Genomic DNA, 18,508 nt, shown 5'->3' with positions numbered 1-18,508 from the left:
CTTTCCGCCTATGGGCCCGCCTCCTCGGCGCAGTGTGCAACTCTCATTGGTCGCCTCACTAATCCATCTGAGCATCTCGGCGCCGATTGGATCAACTGCTGAACTCGGGTTGCGCACTTCCCGGCGCTGGGAACGCGGAGCGGACGCAGACTGGGCGCCATTGCGCTACGGGACAAGCGGCCTCCAGTGTGAGGGGCTGTGGGGTGCGTGGCAGGCGTTTAAGGCCGGGCTGCGGGAGGCGTGGTCGGGTCGGGCCGAGTGACCGAAGGGGTTAGGCCGGGCGGGGCTGGATGCACTGCGTGGCGGGACTGCAGGCCGGGGTCCCCGGACGCCTTTCTGCTGCGCTTCTTGTGGGCGCGGGCCTGTGGTTAGTGAATTTTTCTGTCCCGCCGCTCCCCAGATTCTCCGGATATGGCCGGAGTATTTCCTTATCGAGGGCCGGGTAACCCGGTGCCTGGCCCTCTAGCCCCGCTACCGGACTACATGTCAGAGGAGAAGCTGCAGGAGAAAGGTGAGGCGAGGGTGTGGAGCGGCGCGCGGGCCGGAGGCGGGGCGGGTGTGCGCGCGCGCAGGCGGGTGGGGACCCTCCCCGTTTGGGCAACTCCTGAGGTGTCAGCTCCCTTGTTATCCCCGTTTAACTTTTCATCAAGTCGTTTTAAGGCCGTATTATTTGCAAGCGCTGATGCAGCGGGGGTACAGTAGTAATGGAGACAAAATTCCTGTCCTTACGGGGTTTAAATTACAGCGGGAGAGATAGACAGTAACAAAACCTTGAGGCTCTGTAATAAAAATGTCAGGCCGGGCGCCGTGGCTCACACTTGTAATCCCAGCACTTTGGGAGGCCGAGGCGGGCGGATCACCTGAGGTCAGGAGTTCGAGACCAGCCTGGCCAACATAGTGAAACCTCGTCTGTGCGAAAAATACAAAAATGAGTTGTGTGGTGGCGCGTGTCTATAATCCCAGCTACTGGGGAGGCTGAGGCAGGAGAATGGCTTGAACCCGGGAGGCGGAGGTTGCAGTGAGCCGACATCGCACCATTGCACTCCAGCCTGGGAGACAGAGCGAAACGACGTCTCAAAAAAAAAAAAAAAAAAAGTCAGATAGTGATAAATGTGATGGAGGGAAAAATAGAGTAAAATGGTAAGGGAATTGGCAAGGGGTGCTTCTTCCTGCTGGTTGCCTGCTCCTCCTTCACACTCACTGACAGGAGCTTACCTTAGGGCAAGAGGTGAAAAGGATTAGGCTGAGGGTGTGCAGACCTTTAAACTGAGGTGCCTTTGCAGCTCGAAAATGGCAGCAATTGCAGGCCAAGCGCTATGCAGAAAAGCGGAAGTTTGGGTTTGTGGATGCCCAGAAGGAAGACATGCCCCCAGAACATGTCAGGAAGATCATTCGAGACCATGGAGACATGACCAACAGGAAGTTCCGCCATGACAAAAGGGTTTACCTGGGGTAAGGAACATCCTGAAATAAATTCATTTGGAATTTGGCCCTTTTCCCTTCTCCCTGTCCCACAGTCTTGGATTGGTGCTTTGACAGCTCATTTTGGTGGATATAAGAGAAAGAAGAAAACCGGTAGGAGTCTCTGATAATTTCTACATCTTCCACTTATGCGGTCTGTTTCCCCTCTCTTCCCTATCTGGGACTGGTGCTTTAATTTGTCCTGTTGATGGTATTATAAAATGTCCCTGGCCAGGCGCGGTGGCTCACACCTGTAATCCCAGCACTTTGGGAGGTCGAGGTGGGCGGATCACAAGGTCAGGAGATCAAGACCATCCTGGCTAACACGGTGAAACCCCGTCTCTACTAAAAAATACAAAAAATTAGCCGGGCGTGGTGGCGGGCGCCTGTAGTCCCAGCTACTCGGGAGGCTGAGGCAGGAGATCACGCCACTGCACTCTGGCCTGGGCAAAAGTACGAGACTCCGTCTCAAAAAAAAAATAAAAATAAAAATAAGATGTCCCTATGGTTGAGCTGGTTGAAGCCCAGAGTGGGATACTGGGCATAGTGCAGCCTGTCACTCCTCAGGGACCTGAATTCTGTGGTTGGGGTATTTAATTTCAGAGGTTTCCCTACTCCTGTTTTTTCTGTGGCTCTAAACTGGGCGAGTACAGGTACAGATGTCTTAGCAGATTCCTGTTCTATTTGGACACAAAAATGTCTACCATGTAATGAACTGGAAGTTTTGGCTATTTCAAAAAATACTTTGAAAACTGTGCTGGCTGCCGGGGATATAGTAGCGAGCAGAGGGTAACAATCTCCGCCTTTCTGCAGTGTGCAGTCGAGTGGCCTGACAGACATGAGACAAGTGCTGATAGTGAAGTATGGTGAATACTTTATTACGATTTATGAGAAGATGCGGAGGGAATAGGATGTGAGACAGCCGCAAAGCTGTCTCCAGAGGGATAGCCATTGATTTAGAGGAGCTGATACCAGCACTGTGGGATTATGACGTTGAAGAAGAGTGGCGCAAGGTGAAGTTGGAGAGGGAGAGGCAGGGTTTCTGGTTAGGAAGGGCCTGTGGGCTAAGTTTGGGAGTTTGGATTGTAAGGTAGGATTTACTGTGGAACATGAACATGTGGCTTCTCTGCATGGGACAGGTAGCAGAACACCTTGTCATTTCTAATAGCCTTCTCTTTTTCTAATGTGCCAGTGCCCTAAAGTACATGCCCCACGCAGTCCTCAAACTCCTGGAGAACATGCCTATGCCTTGGGAGCAGATTCGGGATGTGCCTGTGCTGTACCACATCACTGGAGCCATTTCCTTCGTCAATGAGATTCCCTGGGTCATTGAACCTGTCTACATCTCCCAGTGGGGGTGAGAAAGGCTGAAATATGGTGGGTGGGTGGTGGTGGTGGTTGGGAGGCAGTGGGTAGAAATGGTTCTGTGACGTTCTTGCCTTCCAGGTCAATGTGGATTATGATGCGCCGAGAAAAAAGAGATAGGAGGCATTTCAAGAGGATGCGTTTTCCCCCTTTTGATGACGAGGAGCCGCCCTTGGACTATGCTGACAACATCCTAGATGTTGAGCCACTGGAGGCCATTCAGCTAGAGCTGGACCCTGAGGAGGACGCCCCTGTGTTGGACTGGTTCTATGACCACCAGCCGTTGAGGGACAGCAGGAAGTGAGTGGTAGATGGAGATACTCCTCCTGGGAGGAGTTCTGGAAACGCAGGAGTCCTGGGAGATCAGTAGGTGGTATGGGTTTGTTTAGCTGCTTACTTGAGGTGGGCCTTTCATTTTTTACCTAGGTATGTAAATGGCTCCACGTACCAACGCTGGCAGTTCACGCTACCTATGATGTCAACTCTCTACCGCCTGGCTAATCAGCTCCTGACAGACTTGGTGGATGACAACTACTTCTACCTGTTTGATTTGAAGGCCTTCTTTACGTCCAAGGCACTCAATATGGCCATTCCTGGAGGCCCCAAATTTGAACCTCTTGTTCGAGACATCAACCTACAGTGAGTTGGAGAGATGAGGGATTTTAGACATTTTGAGTTGAATAAAATGTAATCTTGATTCTTAAAGTCCTGATATAACTTCCAAATTAGTCTTTTTGTGCCAGGTGCAGTGGCTCATGCTGTAATCTGAGCACGTTGGGAAGCTGAGGCAGGAGGATTGCTTGAGCCCAGAAGTTTGAGACCAACCTGGGCAAAATGGCAAAACCCTATCTTTACCAAAAAATTTAGCTGGGTGTGGTGACACTCGCAGCTTCCTGTAGTCTCAGTTACTTGGGAAGCTGAGCTGTGGGAGGATTGTTTGAGCCCAGGAGGTCACAGCTGCAGTGAACAATGATCATGTCGTTGGATTCCAGCTTGGGTGATAGAGTGAGACCCTGTCTCAAAAAAAAAAAAAAAAAAAAAAAAAAAAAAAAAAAAATCTGCTTATTCTTGATGTTGTACCCTAGGGATGAAGACTGGAATGAATTCAACGATATTAACAAGATTATCATCCGGCAGCCTATCCGCACTGAATAGAAGATTGCTTTTCCTTACTTGTACAACAATCTTCCACACCATGTCCACCTCACCTGGTAAGAGACCTGGAACACAACATTTGGAAAGGAGAAGGCTGCTGTTTAGGTTGGGCCAGGGCCGGAGAACTTTGGCTGACTCTTCCTTTCATTTTAGGTACCATACTCCCAATGTTGTATTCATCAAAACTGAGGATCCTGATTTGCCAGCTTTCTACTTTGACCCTTTGATCAACCCAATCTCCCATAGGCACTCGGTCAAGGTGAGGAAGGGAAGGGACACTTTCCCTCAGCTCTTCCAGGAGAAATACCTGAGGCTGGCTGACGTTACTAAACACTCAGGTGGAGGGAGACGTGTTTTCCGTCTTGCTAAGTGTTCCCCTTGAGCTATAAGCGAATATGAGAATTCAGCATTTGCCTTAAAACATGTCATTGGTATAATCCTGGTTTCCGTGATTCTCTTTTTGGACTTTATGGTTCTCTTCTTGGGTGCTCTAGATAATCTGTCCTGGTCTGTCTCTATTGTGTTTGTTTGTTTTAGTCTTTATATTGAGATGTAGTTAACATACCATACAAGTTACCCATTTAAAGTGTGTAATTTGATGGTTTTTAGCTTATTCTCAGAGTTGTCCCAACTGTCACGACATGCAATTTGAGAATATTTTTATTTTTTTTATTTTTTATTTTTTGAGATGGAGTCTTGCCCAGGCTGGAGTGTAGTGGCATGATCTCGGCTCACTGCAAGCTCCGCCTCCCGGGTTCACGCCATTCTCCTGCCTCAGCCTCCCACGTAGCTGGGACTACAGGCGCCCGCCATCACGCCCGGCTAATTTTTTGTATTTTTAGTAGAGACGGGGTTTCACCATGTTAGCCAGGATGGTCTCGATCTCCTGACCTCGTGATCCGCCCGCTTCGGCCTGCCAAAGTGCTGGGATTACAGGCTTGAGCCACCGCGCCTGGCCGAGAATATTTTTATTACTTGAGAAAGAAACTCTTAGCAGTTACTGGCCATTTCTCCCCAACTTCTTTACGCAACCACCAATCTACTTTCTGTCTATAGATTTGACTATTCTACACATTTCATATAATAGAATGAAATAGAATCGTACACTATGTAGTCTTCAGTGACTGGCTTCTTAAGCTTACCATAATGTTTCTGATGCTCATCTGTGTTCCGTTGTGTCCAGGCCCAGTGTTTGGAGCTTGAGTGGGAGATGATTGCAATGTTGACCTCCTGTGATGTTGGGGCTCCGTTGGGAGGCTTTCTGGTGGTGGCCAGTTGAGGTGTGAGAAGTGACTCTTGCTTTCCTGGTGGCCCTGTCTTGTTCTTTGCTGTCTTTGGTTTCCTTTGCGCTGGCACTTCAGGGCTGCTTTTGTCAGACAGCCCAGTTTCCATGGCAGATACAGGCTTTGTGCTTGGCCCCAGAGAATTTCCCTCCTCTTCAGTCTGTGCCTAGTTCATCAGGAGCTAAACCCTTAGAGGGATTCCTTTTTCAGAGTCAGGAACCATTGCCGGATGATGATGAGGAATTTGAGCTCCCGGAGTTTGTGGAGCCCTTCCTGAAGGACACACCCCTCTATACAGACAATACAGCCAATGGCATTGCCCTGCTCTGGGCCCCGCGGCCCTTCAACCTACGCTCTGGTCGCACCCGTCGGGCCCTGGACATACCCCTTGTCAAGAACTGGTAAGGTTTTCCCTGTGGCAGGGGGAATGATAGTGGATGTATAGGAGAAAAGACTCCAACTAGGTGGGCATGTAGCCTTTTTTTTTTTTTTTTTTTTTTGAGACGGAGTCTTGCTCTGTTGCCCAGGCTGGAGTGCAGTGGCGCAATCTCGGCTCACTGCAAGCTCCGCCTCCTGGGTTCACGCCATTCTCCTGCCTCAGCCTCTCCGAGTAGCTGGGACTACAGGCGCCTGCCACCACGCCCGGCTAATTTTTTTGTATTTTTTTTTTAGTAGAGACAGGGTTTCACCGTGGTCTCGATCTCCTGACCTCGTGATCCGCCTGCCTCGGCCTCCCACAGTGCTGGGATTACAAGCGTGAGCCACCGCGCCCAGCCAGCCTTTTTTTTTTTAATTCTTTTTTTTTTTTTTTTTCCCATAAAAATGGTAGACAACCCAAGGCTTGCAGCCTTTAGCAGAGTGGCTGGAAGAAGAGATGGCCAAACTCTGGTGGGCTTAGTTTTGTAGGTATCGGGAGCATTGTCCTGCCGGGCAGCCTGTGAAAGTGAGGGTCTCCTACCAGAAGCTGCTTAAGTACTATGTGCTGAATGCCCTGAAGCATCGGCCCCCTAAGGCTCAAAAGAAGAGGTAAGGTGCCCCAGGGCCCCTGCGCAGACTTCTGTTCCAGAGATATCAGTAGGCTGACTCTTACTCTCCATGTTCCCACCTCAGGTATCTGTTCCGCTCCTTCAAAGCCACCAAATTCTTTCAGTCCACAAAGCTGGACTGGGTGGAGGTTGGGCTCCAGGTTTGCCGCCAGGGCTACAACATGCTCAACCTTCTCATTCACCGCAAAAACCTCAACTACCTGCACCTGGACTACAACTTCAACCTCAAGCCTGTGAAAACGCTCACCACCAAGGTGCCTGCATTGGACCCTAGGGGCCTCCTGGGCTTCAGGGACGGACAGCTGTTTTGCTCTGGCTACTGATGAAGGCATACATCCAGTTGGGTCCATTGCTCATTCATGTTCTTTCTGTTTTTTGCGTCTTCTCCGTCTTCTCCAGGAAAGAAAGAAATCTCGTTTTGGGAATGCTTTCCACCTGTGTCGGGAAGTTCTGCGTTTGACTAAGCTGGTGGTGGATAGTCACGTGCAGTATCGGCTGGGCAATGTGGATGCCTTCCAGGTGAGGTTAGGTATTCCCAACCCCTGCCTGGGTGAGGAGGCTGGAGGAAGCCTGTGCTGGCCGTGGAGCTGGTTTAAGCTCCAGGTCTGATGGGGCAATTGTATTGCAGCTGGCAGATGGATTACAGTATATATTTGCCCATGTGGGGCAGTTGACGGGCATGTATCGATACAAATACAAGCTGATGCGACAGATTCGCATGTGCAAGGACCTGAAGCATCTCATCTATTATCGTTTCAACACGGTGAGACCCTGACTTTACTGACTTTCTTTTTTTTGAGACAGAGTCTTACTCTTGTCTCTCAGGCGGGAGTGCAATGGCACGATCTCGGCTCACTGCAACCTCTGCCTCCTGAGTTCAAGCAATTCTCCTGCCTCAGCCTCCCGAGTAGCTGGGATTACAGGTGTCCACCACCACGCTTGGCTATTTTTTTTTTTTTTTTTGAGACTGAGTCTTGCTCTGTTGCCGCAGCTGGAGTGCAGTGGCACAATCTTGGCTCACCACAGCCTCCGCCTCCCGGGTTGAAGTGATTCTCCTGCTTCAGCCTCCCAAGTAGCTGAGACTACAGGCGCGCACCACCATGCCTGGCTAGTTTTTGAATTTTTAGTAGAGACGGGGTTTCACTGTATTGGCCAGGCTGGTCTTGAACTCCTGACCTCAGGTGATCCACACTCCTCGGCCTCCCAAAGTACTGGGATTACCAGTGTGAGCCACTGTGCCCAGCCTCACTGGACTTAACTTTCTCAGATCTTTTTTCATTTATACATTTAGACAGGGCTCTTTCCAGGGACCTATTTGGAGAGCAGCTATGAGCGTGTCCTTACTGCTCCTTTAAATTCACATGGGCAATCTTAGTTCCTGGTTTTTGCCTTAAGGTTTCTCATTTACCCTTTTGTTTTAGATGTTGAGGTCCCAGAGTTTTTTTTTCTTTTTACCCCTCTACTGCCATGTATATGTTCATCTATGTGTATATTATACATATATGCCCCATCTCTGCCCAGGTTTTTATTGTTGTTAAAATGCATTGCTAACTTGTGTTCTTAACTTCTGCTTGGGATCATAGGGCCCTGTAGGGAAGGGTCCTGGCTGTGGCTTCTGGGCTGCCGGTTGGCGAGTCTGGCTGTTTTTCATGCGTGGCATTACCCCTTTGTTGGAACGATGGCTGGGCAACCTCCTGGCCCGGCAGTTTGAAGGTGAGTGGTTTTCTCTGTATCCAGCTCCTCCTGTTATTGCTTCAAAGGTACCTGCCCGTTTGGGTCTGTTCCCTGCTCTTGTATGAGCACTCTTCCTACTAGATTGCCTTTAGGTCCAGTTCTCAAATGAGTCTGACCTAGTATTCTATTTCTTGGGCTTCCTTCTGGGGCCTTGAGAGGCAGTCATGCATTTGCAGGAGTGGAAATTCTTCAGAAGCATAGTTGTGAATGTTTAAGGTAGCGGGTCTTTTTGCGTATGCTGGGCACAGGGACGCTTTGTTAATACCTAATTTTATTAATAACCATAATGAGTGAGGAGCATGAAGGTAGAGACCCTTACTGAAAGCAAGGAATCTTCCTTGTAATCCTCTTGGGACGCTCTACTTCCAGGTCGACACTCAAAGGGGGTGGCAAAGACAGTAACAAAGCAGCGAGTGGAGTCACATTTTGACCTTGAGCTGCGGGCAGCTGTGATGCATGATATTCTGGACATGATGCCTGAGGGGATCAAACAGAACAAGGCCCGGACAATCCTGCAGCACCTCAGTGAAGCCTGGCGCTGCTGGAAAGCCAACATTCCTTGGAAGGTGGGTGTCTCTTTATTTCCTCGGAGGTGTAAACATCCGTCTTTAGGTTAGGATTACCACTTCGGGAATCATTAGGGGGCTATCTGGCTCCCATCTCTTTTCTTTTCCCTTTGAGAGAGGGGGCTCACCATGTTGCTTAGGCTGGCCTCAAGCTCCTGAGCTCAAGCGATCCTCCTTAGCCTGAGTAGCCGGGACTACAGGTGTGCGCCACAGTACCTGGCTTGATCCTGGCTTGATTGTGCTTTTTGGACTTTTAGGTCCCTGGGCTGCCGACGCCCATAGAGAATATGATCCTTCGATATGTGAAGGCCAAGGCTGACTGGTGGACCAACACTGCCCACTACAACCGAGAACGGATCCGCCGAGGGGCCACCGTGGACAAGACTGTTTGTAAAAAGAATCTGGGCCGCCTCACCCGGCTCTATCTGAAGGCAGAACAGGAGCGGCAGCACAACTACCTGAAGGTTGGGCAGAGTAGGCTGGGCTGGGTGTGAGTGGTGGAGTGGGCAGGAGGGAGGACTGTAGAGTTGTGACTGAACCTTGTTTTGGGGGGATCAGGCTGTAGCAGGAGGCTAATTTCATGTCCACCTTGCAGGACGGGCCTTACATCACAGCGGAGGAAGCAGTGGCAGTATATACCACCACAGTGCATTGGTTGGAAAGCCGCAGGTTCTCACCCATCCCATTCCCCCCACTCTCCTATAAGCATGACACCAAGTTGCTCATCTTGGCATTGGAGCGGCTCAAGGAAGCTTATAGGTGAGTAGTAGGGTAGATAGGTTCCTGCTGGGAAGGTGACAGCAGGGAATGGCATCATCCTCAGAGTCCAAAGAAAGAAGGTGTAGCCCCAGTCTTTTCTGGTTTTACTTCCTCCTAGTTTTCCCATTCACCCTTCCCATTGCTTTTATCAGTGTGAAGTCTCGATTGAACCAGTCTCAGAGGGAGGAGCTAGGTCTGATCGAGCAGGCCTATGATAACCCCCACGAGGCGCTGTCTCGCATCAAGCGTCACCTCCTCACACAGAGAGCCTTCAAAGAGGTGAGTGAGGCCTCCCAAGTTTTCTTTTTGGTGCTACCAAAGGTAGCAGTTGCCTCAGGTGATTGGTGGATTGGTGTGAACCAGCCTCCTTGTCCCACAGGTGGGCATTGAGTTCATGGATCTCTATAGTCACCTCGTTCCAGTATATGACGTTGAGCCCCTGGAGAAAATAACTGATGCCTACCTGGACCAGTACCTGTGGTATGAAGCCGACAAGCGCCGCCTGTTCCCACCCTGGATTAAGCCTGCTGACACAGAACCACCTCCGCTGCTTGTTTACAAGTGGTGTCAAGGTAGAACTTTCCTGAGATTGCCCTGTGAGGAACGGGGGAGGAATTTAGTTCTACGTTGAAATTCTCATCTGGGCAGCATGATTGGTTTACTCTCTTGATGCGTGGTAATAAAGGGAAGTAGTGTTCATGTTAAACTGAGGACAAGCTCATAGTTAAAGCAATCCAGATGAATACATGGACTCTTAGTGGGATTGGTTATGGAAGGTAATGATAGTTACTGTGGGGCTAGTCTTGAAAGAGGATTTCTAACCTGCTGGAGACCTGCCTTGCTACTCCTCAGGCATCAATAACCTGCAGGACGTGTGGGAGACAAGTGAAGGCGAGTGCAATGTCATGCTAGAATCCCGCTTTGAGAAGATGTATGAGAAGATCGACTTGACCCTGCTCAATAGGCTGCTGCGCCTCATCGTGGACCACAACATAGCCGACTACATGACAGCCAAGAACAATGTCGTCATCAACTATAAGGTGTGTCTCAGGCACAGTAGCACGGAATTGTGTGTGGAGTGGTTGTCTGGCTCACTGACTCAGAATTTGCTGAGGAGGAGGCTGGGTGCAGTGGCTCACGCCTGTAATCCCAGCACTTTGGGAGGCTGAGGCGGGCGGATCACGAGGTCAGGAGTTGGAGACCAGTCTGGCCAACATGGTGAAACCCCGTCTCTACTTAAAAAAATACAAAAATTAGTTGGGTGTGGTGGTGGGTGCCTGTAATCCCAGCTACTCGGGAGGCTGAGGCTGGAGAAGGGCGTGAACCTGGGAGGCGGAGCTTGCAGTGAGCCGAGATTGCGCCACCGCACTCCAGCCTGGGCAACAGAGCGAGACTCCGTCTCAAAAAAAAATTAAAATTAAATAAAATGTAATGAAGCCTGGGGAGGGTGGGGGTAGGATGGGGTGGGGTCTTCATCTGTGGAGCTGGAGGACTCGTGGGTGTCCCAAATCTCAGTGTATTGGGGCCTCAGCAATGTACCTGGTCTGGTGTAGGTTCACAGCAGATGAGGCTCGGGACCTGATTCAACGTTACTTGACAGAGCACCCTGACCCCAACAATGAAAACATCGTTGGCTATAATAACAAGAAGTGCTGGCCCCGAGATGCCCGCATGCGCCTCATGAAACATGATGTTAACTTGTGAGTCTAGGTTGGGGCTGTGTGAGCTGGAAGGACATAGGCTAAGGGCCCAGAGCGGGCATACCTGAGGCTGTGTCCTGGATGGGAGAGGCGTGGCTGTGTCAGGATATCATCAGTTGGCCTTTGAAGGGAAGTTCCTTCCAAGAAACTGATGTGACCATATGTTCTCTGTGGGCAGAGGCCGGGCAGTATTCTGGGACATCAAGAACCGCTTGCCACGGTCAGTGACTACAGTTCAGTGGGAGAACAGCTTCGTGTCTGTGTACAGTAAGGACAACCCCAACCTGCTGTTCAACATGTGTGGCTTCGAGTGCCGCATCCTGCCTAAGTGCCGCACCAGCTATGAGGAGTTCACCCACAAGGACGGGGTCTGGAACCTGCAGAATGAGGTACAGCCTGGGAGGGGCTGAGAGGGACATGAGCGCGCCTGTACTTCCTGGGTCAGTCACCGGAGCCTTGTTGGGTTGAAAGGCTGAGTGGTGGGCACAGTTGGCTCTTGCTTCTGTGGGAGTTCCTCAGACAAGTTCACCTTGACTTTGTGGTTTAGGTTACTAAGGAGCGCACAGCTCAGTGTTTCCTGCGTGTGGATGATGAGTCAATGCAGCGCTTCCACAACCGTGTGCGTCAAATTCTCATGGCCTCTGGCTCCACCACCTTCACCAAGGTACAAGGCCATCATCCCCAGCTTCCCTCTTGTCCTCTGCTCATTTCACATCCCTTTCACTTCTTCCCCTGCTGGCTTCTTCCTTCTCCTCTTTGCTTAGTGTGCCAGTTTCCATGCTCTGTGCAATAGCGGCTTATAGTATGTCAGGTCGCTTCATAGTTATTTTCTGAGCATTCCCTGTAGAAATTCTGTAGTCTCCTTCTTGTGGAGTTGTGATGATTCTAAATTAAGGCAGGAGTAAAAGTTGGATTTATTATTTTGAACAGAAAAGCATTATTTTTGCATTTTCTCAGGGGCTTATCTAAGTCATGTTAACCAGTGGCATAGAGAACCTGTGAAAAAGCAGCACTCATAAGGCATCTCAGGGTTCATTTCTCCTTCACTTACCTTCAGAGGCCCAGCTGAAGGCAACTGGAATTGAGAAAGAAAAATCTGAGGAATTTTCAGCTACATAAGTTTTCACAAAATTTAAAAAGTTACCTTGGCCGGGCACAGTGGCTCATGCCTGTAATCCCAGCACTTTGGGAGGCCGAGGCTGGTGGATCACCTGAGGTCAAGAGTTTGAGACTAGCCTGGCCAATGTGGTTCTGAAACCTCGTCTCTGCTAAAAATACAAAAATTAGCCGGGCCTGGTGGCAGGCGCCTGTAATCCCAGCTACTTGGGAGGCTGAGGCAGAATTGCTTGAACCTGGGAGGCGGAGGTTGCTGTGAGTCGAGATCGTACCATTGCACTCTAGCCTGGGCGACAGAGCAAAAACTCTGTCTCAAAAAAAAAAAAAAAAAAAGTTACCTTCCTCTGGTTTCCATTAGAGTAACTCTTAGCTATAACATTTTTCTTGCATTCCGACCTTCATATCTCCAAATGTGTGGCATTTGCATGAGCAGAATGTTTTCTGTTTTTTAGTTAAGTCTGTTAAGGATACGTTCTATTGTGTTTTAGAACTGTTGCATTACGGTTGAGTTTCCTTTATCCGAAATTCTTGGGACGAGAAATGTTTTGGATTTCAGATTTTCTTTTTTAATATTTTCATTATTTTTATTAGAGACAGGGTCTCACTGTCACTTAGGCTGGAGTGCAGTGGCACTATCATAGCTCACTGCAGCTCAAGTGATCCTCACACCTCAGCCACCTGAGTATCTGGGACCACAGGTGCATATGCCACCATGCCTGGCTAATTTTTAATTTTTTTTTCTTTTTTTTTTTTTTTGAGGCGGAGTCTTGCTCTGTTGCCCAGGCTGGAGTGCAGTGGCGCAATTTCGGCTCACTGCAAGCTCCACCACCCAGGTTCACGCCATTCTCCTGCCTCAGCCTCCCGAGTAGCTGGGACTACAGGCGCCCACCACCACGCCCTGCTAATTTTTTGTATTTTTAGTAGAGACGGGGTTTCACCATGTTAGCCAGGATGGTCTTGAACTCCTGACCTTGTGATCCGCCTGTCTCAGCCTCCCAAAGTGCTGGGATTACAGGCGTGAGCCACCGCGCCTGGCCTAATTTTTAAATTTTTTGTAAAGCTGGGATCTCACTCTCTTGTCCAGGCTGGTCTCAGACTCTCTGGGTTCAAGCAGTCCTCCTGCCTTAGCCTCTCATAGTGCTGGATTATAGGTGTGAGCCACCGTGCCCTGCCTTGAAATATTTTCATTATACTTATAGGTTCAGGATACCCAATCCAAAATTTGAAATGCCCCAATGAGCATTTCCTTTGAGCATCATGTTGGTGCTCAGAACGTTGGGACTCAAGAAAGTTTCAGCTTTTTTTTTTTTTTTTTTTTTTTTTTTTGAGACGGAGTCTCACTCTGTTGCCCAGGCTGGAGTGCAGTGGCGCAATCTCGGCTCACTGCAAGCTCCACCTCCCGGGTTCACGCCCTTCTCCTGCCTCAGCCTCTCCAAGTAGCTGGGACTACAGGCGCCTGCCACTACGCCCGGCTAATTTTTTGTATTTTTAGTAGAGACGGGGTTTCACCGTGGTCTCGATCTCCTGACCTCGTGATCCGCCCGCCTCGGCCTCCCAAAGTGCTGGGATTACAAGTGTGAGCCACCGCGCCCGGCCAAGTTTCGGCTTTTTGAGCATTTTGGGTTTTAGATTAACCTGTATCTGGGAATCTGAGAGCACTAGAGTTAGTGATTGCTCTAGCCCAGTCTGGAAGTGGAAGAGGAAAGGATTCCTGAAAGAAGTAGCATGTGATGAGGCAGGTGAGGGAGAGCATTCCTTTAGGCAGAAGTGTGGCGATGTAACTAGCTTGGTGTACATGGGACCATGGAAAGTTCAAGGTTTGCTGGAGTAAATTATGGAATTGGGAATGTTAAGAGATGAGGCTGGATAAATAGTGGAGAGCCATATCATGGACATGGAGGGCATCACACACCTTAGGAAGAATTATGTAAGGGTCTTAAGCACAGAGTGACTTTGTTAGATTTGTTTTTCTTCTTTTTTTTTTTTTTTTTTTTTTTTTTAACTTCCCACACTACAGATGTAGACTTTGTCAAATTTCTGTGTTAGATGATTCACTCTTGCAGCTGTGAGAAGGATGTACCTGAAAGGATAGGTCGGGAGACCAGGTTTGGGGACCACTGAAGAAGTCCAGATAAAAACGATGAGAGCAGGCCGGGTGTGGGGGCTCACGCCTGTAATCTCAGCACGTTGGGAGGCCCAGGCAGGTGGATCACCTGAGGTCAGGAGTTTGAGACCAGCCTGACCAACATGGGGAAACCCCATCTCTACTTAAAATATGAAAATTAGTCGGGCGTGGTGGCGCACACCTGTAATCCCAGCTACACAGGTGGCTGAGGCAGGAGAATCGCTTGAACCCAGGAGGCAGAGGTTGCAGTGAGCCGAGATTCCACCAATGCACTCCAGTCTGGCAGCAGGGTGAGACTCTGTCTCCAAAAAAATACATAAATCAGTAAAAATGATGAGAGCACTGAAAGTAGAGGTAGGAAGAGGGGAACAGATTTGATAAGAAGTTAGCCGATAAAATCAGCAGAACTTTGTGGTCCTGGGATGCTCAAAGAAAAGTCAAAAATGATGTGCAGGCCGGGTGCGGTGGCTCACGCCTGTAATCCCAGCACTTTGGGAGGCCAAGGCGGGTGGATCACAAGGTCAGGAGATCGAGACCATCCTGGCTAACATGGTGAAACCCCGTCTCTACTAAATATACAAAAAATTAGCTGGGCGTAGTGGCGGGCGCCTATATTCCCAGCTACCCGGGAGGCTGAGGCAGGAGAATGGCGTGGACCCAGGGGGTGGAGCTTGCAGTGAGCCGAGATCACGTCACTGCACTCCAGCCTTGGGCAACAGAGCGAGACTCCGTCTCAAAAAAAAAAAAAAAGATGTGCAGATTTTGGCGTGGGTGACTAGGTGGATGTTAGTGCCACCAACTGGAAGACTACATGAACAAGAGCAGGTTTAGGACGGAAGATAAAGAAATCTAGTTTAGGATATATAAAGTTTGAAATTCCTGAGAACATTCAGGTGGAGATTTCCCCAGGTATTTATTTATACCATATTTCTTCAGTTCCAAGATACATATTTAAGTACATATATACACATGCGTAGATTCCCGATTCCTTCTGCTCCCTTAGTGGTGCCTCTGTAATTGATGATCTGTTAGATTCGATTTAAAAAGTATGAGTGTGACATTCAAGGAAGAGAAATGAAACTAGAAAGGTAAGAGCAGTCAGGGATAACTTAGAGGTTCTTAGGTGAGTGCCAATCTGAAGAAGCATGGAGAACAGGTCTGGATTAAAGATGTAGATTTAGGAGCCTGTCCACAAAAGGTCAAGAGCTCAAGAATGAGTGACATCACCCAGGGACAATGTAGAGAGAGAAGAGGAGAGGGACGAATTTGGAACTGTGGGGAATACCAAGATTAAGTGTGGCCAGAACCTGTGGGAGAGTGCTGGGTCTTGGAACCAAGGCTTTCAGGAACACGTGTCCAGAATTGGGGTGGATGCTTAGCGGTGTCAGTTGCCTAAGAGCATTTCGGTTAGATAAGGACTGAAAAGTATCCATTGGATTTGGCAGTTAGGACGTCATTGGTGACCTTAGCAGGAGCTGTTACAGAAATAGTAGGGGTGGAAGCCAGATGGCAGTGAGTGAGGCTTCATGGGAAGTAAGTGAGTGGAGACAGGAAGGACAATCTGTTTGCCAGTTGAAGAGAAGGAAGGACATCAGATGCCACCTAGAGGGAGCTGTAAGTCAGTGCAGGTGTTTTTGAATGACAGTGACTCGAGTATATTTTAATTAAGGAGCCCAGTAGCAGTTCAGTGTACAATAGAAAAGTGTGGAATTGGCCGGACGCAGTGGCTCACGCCTGTAATCCCAGCACTTTGGGATGCCAAGGTGGGCAAATCACCAAGTCAGGAGTTCGAGACCAGCCTGGCCAACATAGTGAAAGCCCGTCTCTACTAAAAATGAAAAAATTAGCCAGGCGCGGTGGCGGGTGTCTGTAATCTCAGCTACTCGGGAGGCTGAGGCAGGAGAATTGCTTGAACCCGGGAGGTGGAGGTTGCAGTGAGCCGAGATCGTGCCACTTCACTCCAGCCTCGGTGACAGAGCAAGACTCCATCTCAAAGAAAAGAAAAGTAGGTAATTGATGAGCAGAGGTGCAGAGGGTCTCACTAGGGATAGAATAAAGAGCAAGCAGAGGAAAAATCCTTTGACCCTAACAGGAAAGAGGTCTGGAAAGATGTGGATATAGATGAGGTTAGTGGGAAGCTATAACAGGATTTTGAGATTTTCAGCTTTGCTTGGGCTGGAGTTAGGGGAAAGAGTTGTACGTAGTGAATTTGATGGTATTAGGGTATGATGATGATTGCTGAAGAAAGTGAGAGGGATTGGAAGGTGTGTTGAGAGCTCAGGTGGGTTTTGGGAAGACAACTCTGAGCATTTATTTTTCCCAGAATCACCCAACTACTCAGTGACAGGGATGGAGAAGGTGGATAGATTACACTGGTGATTAAGGAATTGAGCTCTGTTAGAAGACAGTTGTGGAGTGGTAAGGGATTGGATGCAAGGGAATCAAGAGTGCTGGACCCAGCCGGGCGCGGTGGTTCATACCTGTAATCCCAGCACTTTGGGAGGCCGAGGCGGGTGGATCACGAGTTCAGGAGATCGAGACCATCCTGGCTAACACGGTGAAACCCCATCTCTACTAAAAATACAAAAAATTAGCCAGGCGTGGTGGCGGACGCCTGTGGTCCCAGCTACTCGGGAGGCTGAGGCTGGAGAATGGCAGGAACCTGGGAGGCAGAGCTTGCAGTGAACCGAGATTGCAACACTGCATTCCAGCCTGGGTGACAGAGCGAGATTCTGTCTCAAAAAAAAAAAAAGAATGCTGGACCCCATTGAGATCCTGGAAGAGGGGAGAGAAGAGAGAGCAGAAGAGGCCATTGGCCTGGGAAAGAATTGTAGGCATCAGGGAACTGGATATAAGAAGTTAGAGGCTGAGGAGTGGAGGAGTGTCTGAGAGGGTTAGGATGCAGTTGACTCTACTGGTTAGAAGCACAGGCTCTGGAGTCAGATGGGGTTCACATCATACCTTTGTCATATTACTAGTTGGGATCTTGGGAAAATTGCCCATGCTGGGCCTCAATTCCCTCATCTGTAAAATAGGGATACTGATATGATCTAGCTCAGACGGCTTTTGTGAGAATTAAATGAAACGGGGTATTTAGTAAGCCATATTACTTGATAAATTGCTTGATAAAGCTGGGCACGGTGGCTTATGCCTGCAATCCCAGCACTTTTGGAAGCCGAGGTGGGAGGACTACTTGAGCCCAGGAATTCGAGACCAACTTAGGCAACATAGCAAGATCCTGTTTATATTTAAAAATAAATAAATAGGCCGGGTGCGGTGGCTCATGCCTGTAATCACAGCACTTTGGGAGGCCGAGGTAGGTGGATCACGAGGTCAGGAGTTCAAGACCAGCCTGGCCAATATGGTGAAATCCCATCTCTACTAAAAATACAAAAATTAACCAGGCGTGGTGGTGCATGTCTGTAGTCCCAGCTACTCTGGAGGCTGAAGCAGGAGAATCACTTGAGCCCCGGAGGTGGAGGTTGCAGTGAGCTGAGATTGCGCCACTGCACTCCAGCCTGGGTGACAAAGTGAGACTCCATCTCAAAAAAAAAACAAAAAAAAGCTGTGTCATGGGCAAGTTCTATAACTTGTTTTTTTATGAAGACATAAGAGGTATAATATATTTAAATTTCTTAACCATGTTACCTAGTACATGTAGACCTGAGTAAATATTATTTTCCTTCCTGCCTCCCCTTATCTCCCAGGAATTTCTGCTATTTAGTAAAGGAACACTGGGCTCCTCAGGAATTTATGCTTCCTCCCCTTCAGGGATAGAGCACTGTTAACTACGACAGAAATACTGTGTTCCGTTACACACATCAGCCATTCCAAGTGCAGTCAGAGAATTTACTAAACCTAATGGGAATTGTCCACTTGCCTTTACCCCAATATCTAGCTCATCGTGGCCCCTGGCTCTCGTTTTTTTTTTTTTTTTTTTTTTTTGAGACGGAGTCTAGCTCTGTTGCCCAGGCTGGAGTGCAGTGGCACAATTTCAGCTCACTGCAACCTCCGCCTCCCGGGTTTAAGTAATTCTCCTGCCTCAGCCTCCTCAGTAGCTGGGATTACAGGTGCCTGACACCATGCCCGGCTAATTTTTGTACTCCTGACCCCATGATCCGCCTGCCTCGGCCTCGCAAAGTGCTATGATTACAGGCATAAGCCACCACACCCAGCCCCCCTCCTTTCTGTAGATCTG

At 49.1% G+C, this 18,508-nt stretch overlaps 1 pseudogene; it reads left to right on the top strand.

Annotated features, from left to right (window-relative positions):
* The first annotated feature begins 10 nt into the window (after nt 1–10).
* Nucleotides 11–18,508, top strand: part of LOC129469493 (pre-mRNA-processing-splicing factor 8-like) — a 35,270-nt pseudogene continuing 16,772 nt past the window's right edge.

Source organism: Symphalangus syndactylus, chromosome 20 (assembly GCF_028878055.3).
Source record: "Symphalangus syndactylus isolate Jambi chromosome 20, NHGRI_mSymSyn1-v2.1_pri, whole genome shotgun sequence".
Classification (NCBI taxonomy): Eukaryota; Metazoa; Chordata; class Mammalia; order Primates; family Hylobatidae; genus Symphalangus; species Symphalangus syndactylus.
This window is presented reverse-complemented; position numbering and strand designations above follow the sequence as displayed.